We start from the raw sequence: 20,627 nt of genomic DNA on the forward strand, positions 1-20,627 counted from the left end.
AAAGCTCAGTATCAATTTCAGTGTTCTTGTTCACTTCATATAGTAATTATAATCTTTGTGTTTTGGGTCACGAGCGCCTCATCAGATTTCTATAACTGCATTTTTGTGACCCAGTCTTTAGAAAATAAAGTGAAAGGACATACGACATTGTAATAGTTTATCCTCCGAGTGAGACTTAATCGCATGGCTTATTTGTCAAAGCATCATCATTTATTTTAGCACCATGTATTTGTGAAAGCTATAGGTCCATATGTGCTGTTTACACAATTTGAGACCAGTATTTTTGTGACCAGTAATTCATTTTCCAAACCGGCTTACATATAAATTAAGTTTGGAAACTTCAGATTCTGAGAAAGTCGCAATTGGACGTTTTTAGTTTGCTATATTAATTTTGACCCAGGGTCTGCTGCCTACTCCCCAACAAACATTTTATTTTTACATAAAGGAATGGGAAAGAGTCCCAACCTTCCCTTTTGCGAATGGATTACTACCTAAACTTGGGGGTCAATAAAGGTTTAGTGGTTTACGACCGCTGTTTCAGTCCTAAACAATAGATTCATATGAGCTGGTATCGCTGTTTTTAAGTGACACCTACAGCAATCCCCTTTTAAATAGAGATTCTTTTTGCATGTCTAAACCCACTTAAGTAGTCAGAAAAAAGTTAGACTCCTTAAATGAGTTTAGTACATTGCAAAGTTTAAATCGGAGTGTGTGCAACCACAAAACTGCTTTGTACATCTGGGCTCATGGTGTCTTTGTTGTACTGCTTTTAATCCCAGGTGCAGTTCAATGCATGGATAAGCATTGAATCCGCTAAAAATGTAAACATTAAGTTAATGGCAAAGAGTACTGTCCATTTAATGTAGCTTGTCTCTTTCCATAAGTCATCAACAAACTTTAAATCCAATTCTTACTTGGAGAACCTGAAAAACCTTCAGATGTTGACAATTGCATTAGGATAATGTTACCTCAATTTTGTTGACCTGCATGTATTGACATACACTGCTTCTGTGCATGCTTCAAGGTCTTTATTTTTTAAAATCTATTTTCTTTGTGTAGAAGTTGTGCATCTTTCGTTAAAAAAGAACTTTTCTGTCAAAGTACGAGTCTTGTGATCATAAATTGGAAATCTTTGACACGAGAATGTCTCCTGCGTGATGTGCAGTAGATTTCCCCTGCCCTGAGTGCCTGCCAAGGTGTATCTGGAATCCTGATTTTTAATGCTGGCCATAGCCTCACTCTAATCTAGTGTTTGTGCAGATGCCTAGAACTGTCCCTTGACCTGAGTGAGGACCCCGAGCTGTCCTGTGAGCTGGAGAGATGCACCAAACGTGCCATGTTGAACCAACAGTGGTCTACTGTCTCTGTCATGGTTCTAGTACATGAAGTGGTGGTGGCGGCCTACTGTGTTTTGTGAATCCATTGTTGTGACCAGACCTTTCTATAGGTCTCTGGAGTGGAGGTGTATTTGGCCTTCTCATGTAAACTTCAGCTTCTATATATTAACCCTTCTAAAGCTGTGATCCCAAGTGAATGTTGTGCATGTTTGTCTATGTACTGCTGTGGTATATTGTAGGAAAGTAGGATCTACTTCTATGGTTACCCCCATGTTTTGCCTGGTGCTAAGCTGTATTTTGATTAGTCTGACTGGGATCCTGCTAACCAGGACCCCAGTCTATCTTCTTCCTCCCTAAATTGTTCTGTTGAGTACTTAGGTACACTCCAGATTGGATACTGGGGTACCCTTATAAGTCCTTAGTATATGGTACTATAAGGTACCCAGGGCATAGGTACCCCAGAGTTCTCCCATGGGGTGAAGCATGCCTTATGCCATCCATGGGAGACCATGCAAAATGGAACTACAGGCCTGCCATTGCAGCCTGTGTAAGTTGATGCATGCAAACCAGTTCTGGGAGCCGTTGGCTCCCGCTTTGGGGCGAAACTGGACAAAGGACATGCGAGTAACCTCCCCCCTGTCCAGACCCTCCACTGATGGGGTCTCCTGAATCTTCCCAACCCTTTCCCTAGGGTACTTAAGGGCTTACCTGGGTGTAGGTCCCTAGATTCGTCGTGGGATAAGATTCAGATCAGACACCACTGCACATCTACCGTCTGGGCACTCTGGACTTTGTTTGGGCTTGACTTCATCTCCCTTCCGGTCTGCTGCATCGTCTGTGCCTCATACAGGAACATTCCAAGGCCTGTGAAGCATCAAAGACATCTGAAGTAACCTCTCTTGGAGTAAAGGAGTCACTCCTCTGCATTTGCAGGCACCGCAACTAAGTCGGCCGGTCTGCAGATCCTGAGCTCCTCCGGACTCAGTGGGCTCTGCAGCACAGGTGGTTGTTTTCCACTGCTCCTGATGCCTGCCCTGCCCTCTCACCAAGTTTGAGGCCAGTATCCCTCGTGGGGGTTGCATTAACCGAACCCCTGTGCACTGCGTCCAACCTGCAGTTGCAAAGACTGTTGATTTCTTTGCAAGAAGATCTTCGGGCTCCAAGTAGCCCCAACCTCGAGAACCTCCAGTGACCAGAATCTTCCGCCACACCGCATTGTGTGCATCGTGGCCTGCATCTTTTGGTGAGCTGCTTGAGGTCCTCTTGCGACTCCAGTGCCCCCGGCCTGTGGGTCCACTTGAGGTTCATACTTGTTTCTTTTGGCTCCCCGATTGCTCGGGGCCTGTCCTTACTCCCATGCCTTTGGGGAGCCCCCTGGACCTTGCTGGTTCCAACGTTGCTCCTTCTTTCATTCCTGTGTGGCTTGCCTTTGCCAAGGCTTGTTGGTGCTCCCGCTGGGCACCGAACCCTCAGCACTCAACATCCTTCATGGGACAGCTCGCCTGGTCCTTACAGCTGCAGAGTCAAGGTCATAGTCATCAGACCTGCATCACCCGACATCAGAGGGCATTCGTCTTCCAAGTCTCTTGGTCACCCCTGAGTGACATAGACTCTGTCCCCTCTGCTTACACGTACCTCTCATCAAGAATCCATCCTTGGATTCCACGTCACACTTTCTCCTTCTTTGCCAGTGGCACTTTCCTGGAGTCCTCCATTGGGTTCGACGACGGTTTCCGACACCACTTCACATGTATGCTCCCAGCTTCCCTGCTGTAGGTAACATGGTACTAGGGTATCCACGGGTGAGGTGGCTCTCCAACCTTCCATCTTCAACAGGGTTTCTTCAGGGTTCACTGGGAAGGGTCTTTAATCTTTAAAAATCCAACCACGACTTGCACATAGCGTTGTACGGAGCACGTGATCGTGTTTCCACACTGCACACGCTCTCCGTGGGGTCCCCATCTACTCACCTTGGGTGGTTCCTTGGGGTCCTAGCCCTTCTGCATCCTCTCGACTCTGTCTTGACTCGAGTTGTGGTTCTTATACTACTTCCTTAGTATATGGTTTGGTCCCCCCCCACTTTGTATTTTGTGCTGTTTACTGTGTTTCTTTGCTAACGTACTGTGTACATTGTGTTTATCTCCGTGTTGAAGATATTGGAACGTACTAGAGAGTGTTATAAAATAAATAAATATTTTTATAAATACTTGGTGTGGTTCTTTTTCACTTAATCTATACTATGAGATTGCATTCTGGTAAAACAAGCTGCTTTACACTCCTGGACTAAGCCTGAAGGCTGCTCTCCACAGCAACCACTTAGAGAGCTTTCTAAGGTTGTCTAAGACCTCTTAAATCACCATAAGGGTTGTCTGGACTGGTGCAAGGTGCCCACTTGTATAAGTGCACATCATATACCAGGCCAGCTTCTCACATACATGCATAGTGCGTATGAGTGAACCATAGTAATTGGGGCGTGTGGGTTCATTTTGGCGAGGTTGTTTTCCCAGAACGTAAAAGTGCATTGCTGCCTTGCCTGAAGCTGAAGGGTGGAAGCAAGGCTCCTTTTAAAAACTGATTAGCGTTTTGTTGAGCAAGCAGCTATTAAGTCTTCCTGATTTTGTAACAAAAGTGGTTGTGCGTCCATATAAAGTTCTGCCTTGAGGCGGAGTTTGAGGCTTTTAATAGTTTACTTCACCGTAGTCTCGGTAATTCTTTTACTCCTACATACATGACAAGGTAGTCCTTTAAGGTCAATGTCGTCACTTAGGAATGCTTTGCTTACAGTGAAAACATATTCACTGGACTCTTGCCCTGATGTGAACTCCAAATATTAAGGTTCAAAATGTGTCGATCGAATTTCCCAAGGAAAAGAAATGGACATGCCAATGGACTATGACAAATAACGGAACTTGTACAAGTCCATATCCTTGGTTTATGTATTCAAAGTGGTGTCCTTCAGTATTTTATGGTTTAAATCTTTTTATTGAAATAAATGCCATGCACTGCAAACCTGCAAAACAGCGATGCAATCAATTGGGCCACACAGACCTCCAATGCAAACAAATGACATATAAGGTTACCAAAAGGTTAACCAATAAGGTAACACCAATATAAGAAACACCCCCCCCCCCCCTAACCCAGAAAGAGAAAAAGAGAAGAAAAAGGAAACAAAGATGCGCGCTCCCCCCTGAACCAGTCACCCGCACCACCCTACCCTGACGAACCAGAGATAGGTGGCGACTAAACTGCAGGGTTCGCCTCATGCGCAGGGGTGTCTAGAGGCGTCAAGCTCAGAAGGCGCAGGTATCTCTGGCATGTCAGCTCCCTAAAGTCCTGTGCCAGGAGGGTCAGGAAGGGCTGCCATAGATCGTTAAAGCCTGAGCCTTTGCCGGCCGCGGTGAGCGAGATCTTCTCCATGCCCAAAATGTGCCATAATCGGTGGAGCCACCCTGTGAGTGTTGGAGTACGTGTAGATTTCCAATGGGTGAGAATGTTTTGTGTGGCAGAGCCCAATGCAAGGGCCATTTGTTTCCCCCTCATGGATTTCAGCGGACAGGTGAGCGGTTTGGGGACCCCCAGAAGCACATACTCTTGGAGTCTGGGGATCTCTGTATTTAAACACTTGTCGAAGTCGTCGAGCACCTGGGTCCAATAGTGTGTCAGGTGTTTGCATTCCCATCGGAGATGGACGAGTGTCCCCACCTTCCCACACCCTCTCCAACAGACCGGGCTATGTGCGCTGTCGATGCGATGTATGCACTCAGGAGTGTAATACCAATAGTATGCAAGTTTCATGAAGGTTTCGGTAAGGCTCCTTCAGTATTTTAAAACACAATTTTCACTTGAAATCTCAGCTAGGTGAGGGAAAATACATGGAACTGGTGGAGTTTGATCTGCAGTAATTGTACATAGTGTGCTTATTGTTTCTTATTTTTATGTATAGCATTCTCTCACAGGTGATAGTTCTTTTTAAGCTCCTAGTATTTTTTGTACATTGATTTTCATATAATATGACCTTTCTGAATATAAAGTCCAAACGAGGTCAATTTAAATCTGATGTCATGTGCTCCATGTTAGATGTGATACTATTGAGTCAAAATTGAATAAATTGTGACGATTTCTGCATCACATACAATTTGATGAAGATTGCTTTTGTATGATTATCTGCTAATTGATAGCAGAAGTGGCGTGTGTGTGTGTGTGTGTATGTGTATGTGTGTGTGTGTCTGTGTGTCTGTCTGTGTGTGTCTGTCTGTGTGTGTCTGTCTCCCCCTCCTCCTAGGCAGTGCTTGAAATCCACAGTGCATTGGTACACTTTTAATTTCATCTGAATGTCCTCAAATTAATAGCCCTCCGGTGGGCCTCTCACGGTCAGTAATTACCAATTGCACTCTGGGACTTGCAGTCTGTGTCAACAATTAATCCCTCTAGTGGGTTCTGTGTATTTCCAGTTCTTTGCAGATATGTTCAAATAGTTCATTTTTTTACCCTTTTTTTAAAACTCCAAGCTCATTGTACAAAGTATTGAAATCATGCATACAGCTTTTACTCTCCAGAGTTTAGACAAGGCTAGATAAATAGGATGCCACTTTTACAGCCGGTATCCATTCCATAAAAAGTCAGAGGACTCAGCACAATGGACATAAAGAGGACAACATCACCCATTTGTCTTTTGCCCTCATCTTCGGTCATGCCCCCCACACTATTTCCCACTTTCTGGGACATCCCCTACTCTGGTACACCATTCTCTCTGCCTTTTGGCACCAGTGGAGATCCATTTCCCAGTTTTCAATGCGAGGGGGGGGATGGTCTTATCCCAACTGCAGGCTATATTATGCTTTGCCACTCCCACTGCTAATACCAGACAGATCCTCTGACGCCTCGGACATGTGCCCTCACCCGTTACCATCAGGAGGAGCCATTGAGGCTCTAAGGGGACTGTCACCAATAAGACTCCAGACATTATCTCAGTGACCCTCCTCCTGAAGAGCTGGATCTGTGGGCACATCTGTAGTACGTGGCCAAATGTGCTCTCTTGATCACATCCCGAAGACCTGATGATGTGTCCGCTTTACCTATATTTTTAGCAGGGACCTTGAGTAGTAAGAGCTATGAAGAATCCGGAGCTGAACCAGGCTGAACCTAGCTCTAATTGCTATATCACGTGGGCTCTGTATCGCCTCATTCCAGTCGTCGTCATCTAAGTCACCCAAGTCGGCTGTCTACGCTACCCTGAGGGATTCCAGGGGGTCAGGGAAGTTATTACGGAGTTTTTTTGTAAATCCTGGCTATCCATTTTTCAGGTATGGGGTGAAGAAGCAGACGGTCCTCCAGAGGCGTTGACGCTGTAGTAATATCCCCTAGCTGATATGGCATTGCAGCGCATGTCCCAGTCGAAGTTATTTATAATACTCCGTCTCCGCCAAGTGATATTCCTGGTGAAGGGTTTCGAAACCTACTAAAGCCTGTCCCCTCCAAATGTCACCCAAGTATTCCAATCCTATATCATTGCCCATCCCGCAAAACCGTCCATCCCTTCGACCTCACGGGGTCCTACAAGGTAGCTGGCCGGCACAGCCCACGTGGCCCTGAGCCTCCCTCTATTCTCTGAACACTGATTTAATATGCGTCTGTAAGTCATGTTCCCTTGTCTTTCAATAAAGCGCCGCCTCATACCCTTTAGTACCCATGGCCTCTCGATCAACACGGTGCACCAGCTCCTGGCTGTCAAAAAACGGCCAGTCGTGGATTACCAGCAGTTGCGCCAGCCAGTAATACTTCCTAATGTCGGGAATCGCGAGACCCCTCGTATTTTCTTGAGTGCTATTTGTTGGGTTCCAGCTTCTCATAAGCGTAGTCTGACCTTGTGTTCCACTTGTTTGAAGAACTTGTGGGGGACTGGAAATGGGGTATTCTGGAGCAGATATAGAAGGCGTGGGAGGGACATCATTTTATAGAGGGCTTCCCTCCCCATCACAGACAGTGGCAGGCCTTGCCATTGAGCAACATCACTCTGGAGTCTGTCCACTGGAGGCAGTATGTTCCTATTCAAGACTTCCTGGGGGGCGGGGTCACGTGTGACATATATACAGAGGTACTGGAAGCCCTCCCGCACCATCGGCACCACCACAGTCAGAGGGAATTTGCGGTATCACCCCTGCCAGGGGAAAGATCAGCGACTTGCTCCAATTGATCCAGTAGCCTGAATAACTATCGAAAGGTCGAAGACCTGCAGTATGTGAGCTAACAATTGATATAGTTGTGTAGTGTACAAGAGGATGATATCTGAATATTGCGAGATTTGTTCCTCCAGGCCTCCTGCTGATTGAATCCTTTTGATCAATGGGTGTTGACATAGCCAGGCCGCAAGGGGCTCCAGCGCCAATGCAAAGATCATATGTAAAAGGGGGCAACCCTGGCAGGTTCCCCTTTGCAGGGCCAAAGCGCGGGAGGTTGCCCCGCTGACTTGTACCCTTGCCTACGGTGTCTGATATAGAAGTCTGACCCTGCCTAGAAACTTTAGCCAAATGCCTAATCTGCTCAGCGCAGCAAAGAGGTATGACCACTCAATGCTATCAAAGGCCATTTTTGCAGCTAAGAATACCAGTATGGCATGTTGCTTTTGAGGTAATCCTGTCGTATGAAGGAAGCCGTATAGGCACCACAAGTTGAGTCTAGTGCTTCTATTCGGCATAAAGCCAGATTGGTCGGGGTGTACGATGGAGGTGATAACCCAGCGAAGCCTAGTAGCCAATGTCTTGCACATAGCATTGGTTTCCACACTCAAGAGGGAGATCGGGCAGTAGGAACCACAGTCAAATGGGGGCTTCCCCTTTTTTATGTATGACTATTATGGTCACAATGTGCTGATCCTCCGCAGCCCGGTAGGGAACCCTTCTTGAGTGCTGCCTTAAAGTCCCATATTCAGTTCCACCGGCAAACCGTTTGCCACCACTGCTTTCCCAATTTGTAGACTCTGCAGAGCCGCTGCCGGTTACTCTACAGTCAGGTCTGCCTCTAGGGTCTCCCTGGCCTCCCCTTCTAGGGTTGTAAGGGCAATATTTCCCTGGAGGTCTATTCAGTCCTCCTTAGTTCTGGTTGTTACTGAGCTATATAGGTCTTCATAATATGTTGCAAAGGTGGCTGCTATAGCTGCACTGGATGTCTGCGGGCCCCTGTTTTATCTGTGACCTCCAGGACCCTCTTATCTAACCATACCAGCAGCTTGTTGGCCTGGTCTCCAACATCGTAGTATATACCAGGGATCTAGTTTGGGGACCAGAGCAACATCCCATGTTGGCCCTTCCTTTAGTATTCCCACCGGGGAGTGGTCCGATATGCCTCTTGGTTGATGGGTTGCCGCCCTAAAGTGACCCACTTGGGCATGATGAGTGAAGATCTAGTCCAGGCGAGAGGAACTGCTTTCAGGGCCGGACTGGTAATACCGGGCAATCCCCCGGGAGGCCAGAAGAGGTGGGGGACGGTTTCTTAACAGGGGGCCGGTTTTGTTACTGGGGCCGCCGAGGGAAAGGTTGGTGTTTTTCTTGAATAGGTCCCAAGTACAGTGGCTGTTTCTTAAATTAATTTAAAGCAAGATCTGTATTATATTTTATTAGCTTTTTTGCTTTTGAATTCACAATTGTGAATCACTATAGCACTTAAAGTTCTAACCTGCATTAGTGTCATTGAGTAATTTAATTTGAAAATTAATTCTTGCTAAATAAATGTACAAGAAACTATTTAAAACGGTACAAGTTATATTTTATTGCCTGGGAAACAGCTATAGCCCAGCATCAGTCCACAGACCTGCAGGTACCTGAACTCACTGTTTTAAGATCTTATTAGAGTTTCTCGTTACTCAATGGTTGTAATTTCCATAGTTTTCATTGTTTAATTTTGCTCGGGAGAAAGTGTCACTCCTAGTCGTTGATATGTCACGAATAATTACACTGAAATTATAAAAGTGTCACACATAATGAATGAATGTGTGTCCTCATGTAACGTAACCAGTGCTTTGTAAAGCGCTCTGATACCTGATTGGATTCGGGTCAAGTTCGCGCTATATAAAACTCTGCAAAAAAAACACACAAAAACATAGCAATCTGAAACCTTGGCAGCTATGAAGTAAGTAGTAAGTGACCAATGTGAACAGGGTGTGACTGTGAAAGAAGCTGGAGGTGTTGTAAAGTGGGGGGCTCCACTGCTGAGGCTGGGTCAGAGGGAGGAGGAGACAATTAAAACAAGAGAACTTGGGGCAGCATACAGGCCTGTAGGGCTGAGGGTGAATCCCGAAGTGCTCCGTGGAAATGCACCAATAAATAGGCATAACCGACTAATGAGCACGCTAAAGCTGTGTGGGGCCTGGGAGCACTGAAGCTGAAGCGTCCTGAGGGTGCCCATGCAAGGCATGTATAAATTACCTGCAGTTTCCTGACCGCACCTTTCACCACTTGTGTGTGTTATTGTCTGTCTATCCTTTTATTATTAGTATTAAATCCTTCACTTCTTCAAGGTGCTGTGGGAATATTCTGTTCTCTCTAAGGGTCTGTCACTGGGAAAGGGGTCGGGCGTAAGCTGCATAAACACAAATCGCACTGCTATCGGTTGCTGTATGCTTTTTGCCTGAACTTCTTGTATTGCCCTGTCTCACATTAATGTTTTATTTACAATTAATATTTCCCATAGTGATTATGATACACTTTTGTTGACTGTATTTATTTGTGAACATTTGATAGCGCTGTGCTGGAAGCTAAAATGCATCTGGGCACTTTTCAGTCCATTTCAGAAATGAAATCCTGGAAATTTGACAAACCATTGGTCTGCATAGCTTTACAGCGCTCCACGAACTATAGCCGCTTTCATACAAGCTGTAATTGTCTGTATTTTCCGATCACTGCCATTTTTTTAGGTCATGCCTACGCAGCGCGCAAGCGCTGCATTGAGGGACCTCATGGCATCGCTCTGTACTTTCTTGGAAACTCGTGCATGTTTTGCACTGTTTACAATGAGTACTCATGCTTGCAGAGCGTTTGCCTTGCGGGAGCGAGCAGCTGCCCCATCTGTTTGCAATTATTGGGCCTGCCGCTGATCGCTCCCGCAAGGGAAACTATCTGCATGCACGAGTACTCTTTTAACTTTCGGGGCCGCGCCTGTCTTTCATTTCTTCTTTAACTTTCGCGGCCGCGAAATGAAATCGAAAGCACTAGACTTACATTTGTAAACCGTATTTCTCAATTACCTAAGAGATTGTATCTTTGAACAGGCTGTCTTGGTAAAACGTGCTCTACTTGAGCAACCTCCATAAGCCGTCAGAAGTATCGAGCTGCATCAACCCTTCAGAGACCCTCAACTGCAGCACTTTCCTGAATGTCCTTTTGATGTGGTTGAAAATGCCGCTTAAAACATGTTCTAGTGCTGATGATTCGGTTGCCTAGAACATGAAGTGTGCTCCCCTGTGGCAGCAGATTGTTGAAAAACTCTTCAGCGTTACAGCAAAGAAAACGATGCAGAGCCCCAGTGCTTAAAGTCTTTGATTATTAAATTTCGGAGGGGGCTTTTCCAATTCTGCTGCAAGAGGAGGCACTTTTGTGTTAAACCCCTTATAACATAAGTTAGACACAGCCTCAGATCTGCGTGACCTTTGGGGAAAATGCTGGGCACGTGACATTCCTAGAAGTGGTGCAGACTCCATGGCGCCCCTTAACTCGGTTTATCTTTCGAGAATTCCTGAACAGCAGACAAGCTGGAACGGAAATGCTGGGGCTTGCGAAGTGCCTGCTTGTGTAGCTGTGCCAAGTTGAACCCAGCCCCTGCTCTGATACACAACCAAGCATTGGCGGTGGGCACAGGGAAGCAGTGTTCGTGCAGAACACATCCACATATTCACGGTGCAGCACGTGCCCGGCAGCGGGGCTTAGTGGAACGCTAGCTGATTAAGCAGGAATGCATTTTGCTATTTTTGTTCTTATTTAACGACCTCTCACACGTGTGCATGTTTCCCTTGTGCCCCATAACACTCTCCCAAAATGTTTTCTTAAGAAAACGAATGGAGTAAATCATTTTCATTTATGCGTTTTGCAATTTACGAGAGAGGTAACATTGAGGTGTAGCATGACCTCAGTGCAACAGTCCTGATGAAGATGAGGACTGCTGGGCACGATCTGTGTGCCTTGATGTGGCAGCCCAAACACCATCCACTGTGATTCCATTGGGAAACCTGAAGTGTGTCCTGAACTGCTGTACTAAAATCTGATGGTACGGGCTATCATGAGCTGTTGTGCCTGAAGCGTGGAGTTGCAGCAGGACCGGAGTTGCTGGGCCAAAATTGTGGAGGGGCAGCTTGGCCTGAGCCTCTGCATCCAAGTTCTTCCATTGTGGCATGACCAGAGCCTTCTAGGTTCAACTGGTAAGTGGTGGTATGACCGGAAGAGTCCCTTAACGTAAGACTGGCATTTTGTGAGTTGTGGTGTCCCACCTATCCTGTAAGGAATGCCTGTTGCGTTACCTTCAGCAAGAATCTGGCTTCTGCCTAGGTACTCTGATCTGGACATGAGCAGACTGGAAGGAGCTGCATTGCGTGCAACTGGGTCACCTTTGAACCGACACTCCCCAGAGTAGCCATAGACAGTCCTGAGCAGCTACACACTACCACAAACGAGTCAGAGGGAAGGCTCTGGCTCAAACTCGGTCTTAGAAGGGGGAGCGTGTCCATCTGGGAAAGAGCAGGGCAGCTGCTGAAACACAGGCCTGATCCATGGACACAATGGCTTGTTGGGTGAGAAATGGTAACAAAAGCCAGAGACTCAGTACTGTTCCAACTGTGTTTCAGTAATCTGCACTTGAGCTTAAATCTCACTATGCATTGTCAAAGGGAGGGATCCATCCACATTAAAGGGATTGTCAGGGACAATTAGAGGTAAAGGCACCAACGTACTGTAGCTCCAGGGCACCAAGGTTTTTTCATGTACATTACCTTGTATAGTGTTTAGTTCTAGAGCACATGGAAGTACTTTTATTATTGAAAGTAACACACTGGGTTGAGCCATCATTTATCATCTTGATGCGTGTTAGATTGTTAAGCTCGAGCATCCTCCCATTACCTCCCTGAGAAACTCCTACCTCTGACAGTCAAGTGCTGGAGGGGTTGTACTTGGCCCATTTTGCAGAGCCCTAGTAAGACTAGACCCTGGGACATCAGAAGCAAACAACCTCAACTCCAGCGGTTGAGGCCCATTGGCCTCTACTTGCCCTTTCGCCTCCAAATGGAGTCTTGCAAGGTTGATAGTATTTTTCCCAGTGTCAGTTGTATGGGCAACACTACAAAAAACACCTGAAGTGGTTCTTGGGTTCATATAAGTCAAAGATTCAGTTGACCATCCACTGTTTTATTTAGACATATAGTGTTTTTAAACTGAACTGTGGAAATTTCTGTGTGCTTATATCCCTAAACATTAGCTCACTTCAATTTATCTCCTTGTAAGGTTATATTGGTTTCAGAGGCGGAGTCATTGTTAATAGTATTATTTCATGATGGCAAATATATTTCTGTCTGGTTGTAATTTAACAAAGAAAGAGAGGCACAATCTAGTTTTGTGTTGTGTTCTTTTGTTGTGTAACCTGAAATGCATATAATATATCATGGACACCTCATCAACTGAAAAGCAAAGCTATTTCATCCATGATATTCTGCTCTCTAACAAGTAGTTTTTGTTGTTGTGGTTTAGTCTATTTATCTCCTCTTATATTTGAAAACTGAGTTGGTTCATGTTGTGCCTTGCCTTTTTAAGTGAAAAACCACTGATGATTTTTTATTTTCAGTTTACATGCTGTTTTGATATTTAAGAGTCATTCTTACCTTTATTTTAGTTTTTCCAACATGGATTAGCTCACAAACACATTTTAAAAGGGAGACAAATAGTGCAGTCTTCCATGAGGCCTGGTGAAATACCTTGGTTTTGTTTTTATAAATACTAGCGAAGTAAATTTTCTCTTTGGTTAACTTCATTGTAATTGTAGCAGTTGTGGTGGGACAGTGTGCCTCTTCTCTTTCTTTGTATTGTACTTTGGTGTGATGGTTGCTTTATATATTACCTCTCAAATGTTTTTGCTTCAAGCTACACATTCCCCCCCCCCTCCCCCCCCCCCCACCACCCCAGAAGTCAGGTTCTATTTTGAAGAGGGACCAGTGTTGTGGAACTATTTTTCGAGTTTGATTTTCTTTTGTGTGTGGATTATTTAGAAGCAAAACAATTACTTGAGATTGATGGTTAATCACCTTTCTCTCGGTCAAGTTAAGATCATCTTTATTTGCTGAATTTGAGAGGCTTAAAAGGTTAAAAGTACAGTACAGACAATATGCAAAAACAAATACATCCTGCTCTGACTGTAATCATTTTAATACAATCCAGAGAATATCAGTTACATTTTCCATAGTTTTAGTAATTGCGAGATTAAGATGCAACCATAGAACAAATAAAAGGGGACTGTTGAGTTGCTGTAAGAATGTAAGATAACATTGGCAAAATGTAAGATTTTCAATAAAAGGCAAAAAAAATAGAACAAAAAACACAATATGTATAGTCGACTTAACTGATCTCCTCCCATCCCTGGGACAGAGACTCAAATCAGAAAAAATAAAGCATTAGGCAAGTAAACTAACCAACAAAGGTTAGAGTTTAAAACGAAACCTAGTGAGAACAAAACATTGCTGTCTGTTTAAGATAAGAGAAAGATGTGGTTGAAGGCCATTCTTTGTACAGTCCAAATTATGAGAGCACACAGTAGGTTTTTAAGAGTCAAACCCATCTCAAGACAGCTTGTGAAAATGTAAGATCTTTAAGTGTTGGCCAATGGAAGCTTGCATAATGCAGTAAATTGTTGTGGTCTGTATCTTTGGTCTTCAGGTCTGTTTTGATCTTAACATTTTCAAGAGAGATTTTCACATTTAAAAAGTTGATAGGTGAATTGTTAAAATCGTGTTAGCTTTTTTCAGGGTTTCAATTTGAGTAAATTGCTCCGTGGACTCCTTCAAAATATGAATATATGATAAATGCATCATAAAATTATCATGAAGTTATTGTCCAGAGCTGAGCTGGAAAACAAATCCCTCCTGTGAATCTAGCTCTGTAGATGTTGGCTTAGCAAGGTACGAACATCAACTCATTAAGGTACTGACGATGGACCCATTGAAGTAATGTTTAACTGTAGAAAATCTTGTTGTATCATATAGAAAAGATGTGGTATTGAGGAAAATGGTGTTTTGTTCAGTTAAATTTTTATTATTTGATTCATAACCTTAAAACAGGTAGACCAACCGATAAATATAAATCTATTGTACATAGCACATAAAATCAATCCACTCGTTAACACACATTTAAAAATACTGTTTAAAAAGCTAAAAAGACTACATTAGTACATTGCATTTGTGGGTTCTTTTAATGCATAGCAGAGAATCTTTGGCAGCATAGGTTGTGTTAGAGGTGAACGTACAGACACAAAATCTGTGATGTGCCATTTTCAGCATAGGACAGCAAAAGCGTACTTGGGTCAAACTAATTGTGGATCCCTTTGTTCACAGTAGTGGACTTATGCATTGCTCTGACATAAGCCTGTCTGACTAGTAACTAATTTTGAAGGTCAACACCCTGTACTTGGAAGAAATACTAACCTTTGAATCTTCTGTTTAGTCTGCTCTCACATATTGTTAGGACTTTTCCAAATTGCTGATTCTAATACAGTTGTCTATAGTTTAAGGTTCTGTACAACAGGCATGATTTGTTTCAAAGATTGCCTTTGCAATCCAGGACTTTTACGTGTGAAAGACACCGCCAACTTGAAACTTTATTCCCTATGATAGTCTGATATCGAAGAGCTAACAGTAAATTTCACGTGAACTTCACGCCAGTGGAGGCAGCAAGCTGCAATTAAATAGGTAGGTCACCGTGTTTTCCATGGCTTAACAGTATCCCTACAGGATTATTGCACCTAGATCTTTATTATAAGAGCTGATTATTCCACATTGATTACCACTACCGGAGTTAATTTATTAAAATTGTATTTGCTTTTTAAATATTTTGCCTTGATCTAGTTAATGAATGCAAGGTGAGACTGTTTTCACCCCTTCATAACAAGATTGTAGGAGTTTTTTCATTGAATACCTACAAAAGATACAAAAAAATGCCTTTTGCCATATGAATGGCAAAGTGATTGCATAGCCTTATGTTGTGCTTTTTGCACTTAATTGAATGATGTGTGCTAGGGCGTCTACATTTGTGAGATTACTATGGCACAATAAGTATACTGTGTTACTTTCTCCATCTCTTCATTCCCTACTTTCCAGCTGAAAGTACTTTGTTTTCCACCCTGACTGAGTTTATCTTTAGAAAAGGATTCTTTGAATATAATAATGCAACTTGCCCACGTTTAAACGTATTGTGGTTAACTCAAGGATATAAATGCAAATGCCAGCATTTGTAAAGTGCACAGCTACCTCCGGAGAGGTGGCCCGGCGCTGTGGGGCGTCAGGAAGATTAAGCAAGCTATTGCCCAGAGTCACCTGGTGCTGGGCTAACCTGCTGCCGGAGATGGGGATCAAACTGTGAACCCTGTGGTCTGGAGTCAGGCACCCTTTGCGTACATCAATGTGTTTATGGGATACAAGCCCAGAATTAGGCCAATTGTCTAATACCTTTGAAAATGATAGGAAATCATACAGATACATGCAAAAAAGAATTAGTACTGGAAGACAACACTGTTTTAGTCCCATGTTTATACCTATTTTTGTGAGAGCTTTATGTTGCCCCCATGGATATTCTACTCCAGGTATTGGAGTGTAATGTAATGCGAAGCCTTATAATCCATATTAGACAACTTATGCCAAAGGGTGGCCCTATTGACCTGATTGAAGGTGGTGGCAAAGCCTATTTAAGCTGCATAAATGGTCTGATCATCAGCTTTTATATATTTATCTGCTAAAACTTGCATTTTCACACAACTTTTAGCAAGATAGTCTAGAAGACATTTACCAAACTGATCTCCTGTGGAATTCAGCAGTGGAATTTGTTGCTAGGTTTGAGCGGGACATCCTTATCACTTTTTAGGCCAGGCATTAACCAAGCCCTTTTGATTTTAGTAAAATTACACATACACCATACTTATAATAGCCAGATTTCTTCCTCACTTGGTCTCTTGTTGTCATTCACTTTTTTCTTATGCCCACTATAGCACACCAGAAAAACAATCTCGGGTTTTGGCTAAATGGCAGCAAGGCCGAGCCCAATAACATCAATGAACAAGAAGGTGCCAATGCTGCACTTTTTTCAAACGAGACTTACATAAAGTGACTGAATAGAACAATACCACTGTCAACTACTTTTTCAGTTGGATTTAATCCAAGACATTTTTTCAGACCACATTAATTCTCTATTGAACAAACCTGAAATCAACCAACATTTAGAAATCAACATAAACCACTTTTTCTCTCACACAGCCTTTTTTAACATTTTTCATTCTTTGTTTACTTCAGCGACACCACCAGTCACATCACACAAACATCCACACATGATTCTCATACTCACCAATCAAACACACTCACTATACAACATTTATATCAAATTAACATTTGAACAAAACCACAATTAAATTCAATTATTGAACAACAAGGCCATCAATAGACATCAGTTGATCATGATTGTAAAAAGCTACACTCTGTTTTATATTATGTAGAATAGATTGGCCTAACACGATAAGGTCTACGCGTTTCGAATCCCTTCGCTTGCGGGGATTCTCATCAGGACCAATACTCGCTGCAACTAAATGCTTGAAAAGACTCCAATGATGTTTCAAACAAACACTCGACTTGGAACCTTTAGAGGTGGTAGAGGAATGATTCTTTTGTTGCACAGATGAAATCTAAAAACAATGGAAATTCAATAGAGAATTAATGTGATCTGAAAAAATGTCTTGGATTAAATCAAACTGAAAAAGTAGTTGACAGTGGTATTGTTTTATTGAATACACTTTGTGTAAGTCTCGTTTGAAAAAAGTGCAGCACTATAGCGCACAGCATGGGGCAGTGGGTCTGCCCGCTTCTGTCATTGCCTAACTTTACCAAGGATGGTGACATTCCTCTTGCACAAAGAGCATTTCTGCACACTGCATATTTCCCTTGAGTTGCAGGGACTAGTATGGCAATGTGTGCTTTTTTTAAGATCAGAAAAACCTTTTTTTGACTTAAGCTATTTTTTCTTATGGCGAGGATCTGCGAGCTCATACGTTTTACACGAAACATGATAAAAAAAAAACAGCATTTATGAATCCAAAAGGGTTGCAGTGGTTGCTATTGACAACTTCGCAGCAAATAAAACCCCTGAAAATGTACTAATTATAAGATACTGAGAAGGCATTTGACTTGGTGCGTGGTAATGTAACTTCTGTACACTATGGGATTCTCAAACCAGTTCATAAAGTCAATTATCCTCTTATATAAGGAATCAATTGTAGCACAGGTGTTGAATAGAACAGGTTGAGCTCCTATACATTTTACTAGAGACCCTAGAAAGGGCTATCCTCTTTCGCCTTTGCTATTTGTGATCTTCATTAAACCACTGGCCTATGCCTTGAGAAAAAGTGGAAAAACAACAGATGATGGACAGAAGGCAGAACAATGTCATACATTCACCCAGTATAGAGATCTGGGCCTAAATCCATCGTTTTTTTGCTCACCATGCCATTCAAGTTTGAACCCAGCCATATGCAAATCAGTCTTGACCCTGTGCCTCATGGAAACAGTCCAGCCCGAACTGTCAAGCCAGGTCCTCCCTGGACTGGAAACAAGCATCCTAGGACCGGTTTCGCTGTTTCACCCCTCTTCAGCCAGAATAGCTTGATTCCAGTGGCATGGAGAGCATGGGACCCACGTCTGGGCATACCCGTCCCACTCGGGGTGACAAATGCAAAAAGAACTGTTGATGGACAGAATGCAGAACAATGTCATACATTCACACCAGTACAGAGATCTGGGCCTAAATCCATCGTTTTTTTGCTCACCATACCATTCCAGTTTGGACCCAGCCATATGCAAATCATTCTTGACCCTGTGCCTCATGGGAACAGTCCAGCCCGAACTGCCAAGACAGGTCCTCCCTGGACTGGAAACAAGCATCCTAGGACCGGTGGAGCAATCAAAGCTGCAATCCCTGGTCCTCCTAAACTGAAACTTTATGTTGAAGATGTTGTGCTGTACCTCCAATCCAACACTAATGTAATTAATAAACTTTTCCTTACCATCATTCACAATACTTTCTTATTATAGGGTAAACACTACTAAAACAGAAATCATACTTTTCAATACAGACATTAAACTACTAATGCATGCAACTCATCACAAGAAACCAATAAGGTTTTTATGTATCGGAGTTACCGAAAAATATGAAGATTTATATAAACAATAGCCCTCCTTTACAAGATTAAGTCCATGTTATATAGGTGGGACAAGCTCCCAATATCCATTATAGGCAGTGTAGCAATGGTTAAAATGAATGTATTACCTCTTCTGAAAGTGTTTTTTCACATCAATTCCAGGTCACCAAAATAATTCATTTAATCAACACAGATTAAAAGTTTTGTCTGAAATAACCATTGATAGCGGGTAAGCCAACGAAATTAAATCTGTTATGGAAAGGAGGAGGGTTGGCTCTTTAAGGCTGAAAAGCATGCTACTTTGTGGATTTTTTAATTGCAAACTCCAGATTTTACAACATAGCTGGCCCAAGGGATTTAATAACTACTTTTTAAAAGGTATGTTATGCTTTAATTGTCCTTATCTGGTTCCTTTTATTCTGCATACCTGAAATCTTAAATTGGTAAGAGACCGCAATATAATTACCATCAACAACAGACACACTGTTGGCAGTTTCTGAAGATCCCTGCTATAACATGCAGTAACCCCACTTACACTTGTATCACTATGCCCTCAAAATATTCAAGTTGAAAGTAGGAGATGGGGAAAAAGACGTTGGGAAATTAGGAGATTGGACTATAAACAATTCCCTGAGAAACTGTTAAAATGAAATAATCACCATCTCCGATAAAAAAAAACTGCCCTATTAGCAAATCTGTATCATATTAAGTAAATATCTACCTCTCCACATCAAAGCTTTGAGGGGGATTATGGGGGTTCTGTTCAACCCACCAGTGTTTCAATAAAATAATAGGCAAATAGAACTGTAATGAGCCGGACTCTGGTAGAATGCCTAGAAATATCCTTTCTTTATTGCAAAGGGCTGAGCAATCGAACGTTAAGCGAATGCAAATTTGCACACTTTGCCTGGTATATACCCCCTAGTAAGACTACATAGTTGGAACACAAATATTTCTGACCACTGCCCTATATGTCACGAGCTTGAAACACAGACCCATGTGAAATGGGGCTCTCTGAAGCTAAGGGAATTCTCATAAAAGGTTATCTTATTTATTCTGCCCTCCTTTGGAGTGCCTGTTTTCCCAAATGTACAATTTGTTCTTCTCAGCATCTCAAGACTTCTGAGACTAGGAACAAGAGGTACCAGAACCTGATGGTTTATGTAGATATTATTAATCCACTCTGTGATCACGAATGACTGGAAACAAGTGAACACCCATATTTTCATATAGTGTACATTAAATACAATACAATCTGTATGCAAAAAGAGGGGAGGTGGAAAGAAGTTTATTAAGACTTGGAGATACTTTATGCACTTTACAAATATGACTGATTTCCTTTAATAAGGAACAGTATGAATTGAATACATTTTGAAATGTTTATCTGTCTAATTTTATAGCGTGTGTTATCTTTTTTTATTGGAACGCAATTTTCAGGAAACCAAGAAAATAAAAATTAAAGAGATCCCTCAGCTCTTAGTCCCTTCTTTCCTGTAACATTATTTTAATCCTCTGTTTGGCTGTTACTGGCCCTTGTGTTCTGTCATACAATTTTGCCATAATTTCTTTTAGAATTAATTTGGTGGGAAGATGTGACATATATTGCTTGTACCAATGTCTTCAAATTCCAGAAGTTTTTAATCGGTGTTACTGACACATTGTACTATAATATTTGCATTATTTTCTCCAAAAACATTTTTTCAGAGAGAGCTCCATAGTAAACCGGTGTGTGACAATGTCACTTCATTTGATTTAAAAATAGCAGTTTGGCGCTCAGCATTTCAATACCTGATAAGTCCGTGCACAATCACCTTTTAAATCCAATTCAGTGTCTACTAATAGTAAAATATGATTTAAAAATGCACATTTTAC

General features: G+C 42.7%; 1 protein-coding gene across 2 annotated transcripts in view; it reads left to right on the forward strand.

Annotated features, from left to right (window-relative positions):
• The window catches only part of CDC42BPB (CDC42 binding protein kinase beta), a 1,057,701-nt gene that overhangs the window by 148,641 nt on the left and 888,433 nt on the right, over positions 1 to 20,627 (forward strand). The gene's annotated exons all lie outside the window — the stretch shown is intronic.

Source organism: Triturus cristatus, chromosome 9 (assembly GCF_964204655.1).
Source record: "Triturus cristatus chromosome 9, aTriCri1.1, whole genome shotgun sequence".
NCBI lineage: Eukaryota > Metazoa > Chordata > Amphibia > Caudata > Salamandridae > Triturus > Triturus cristatus.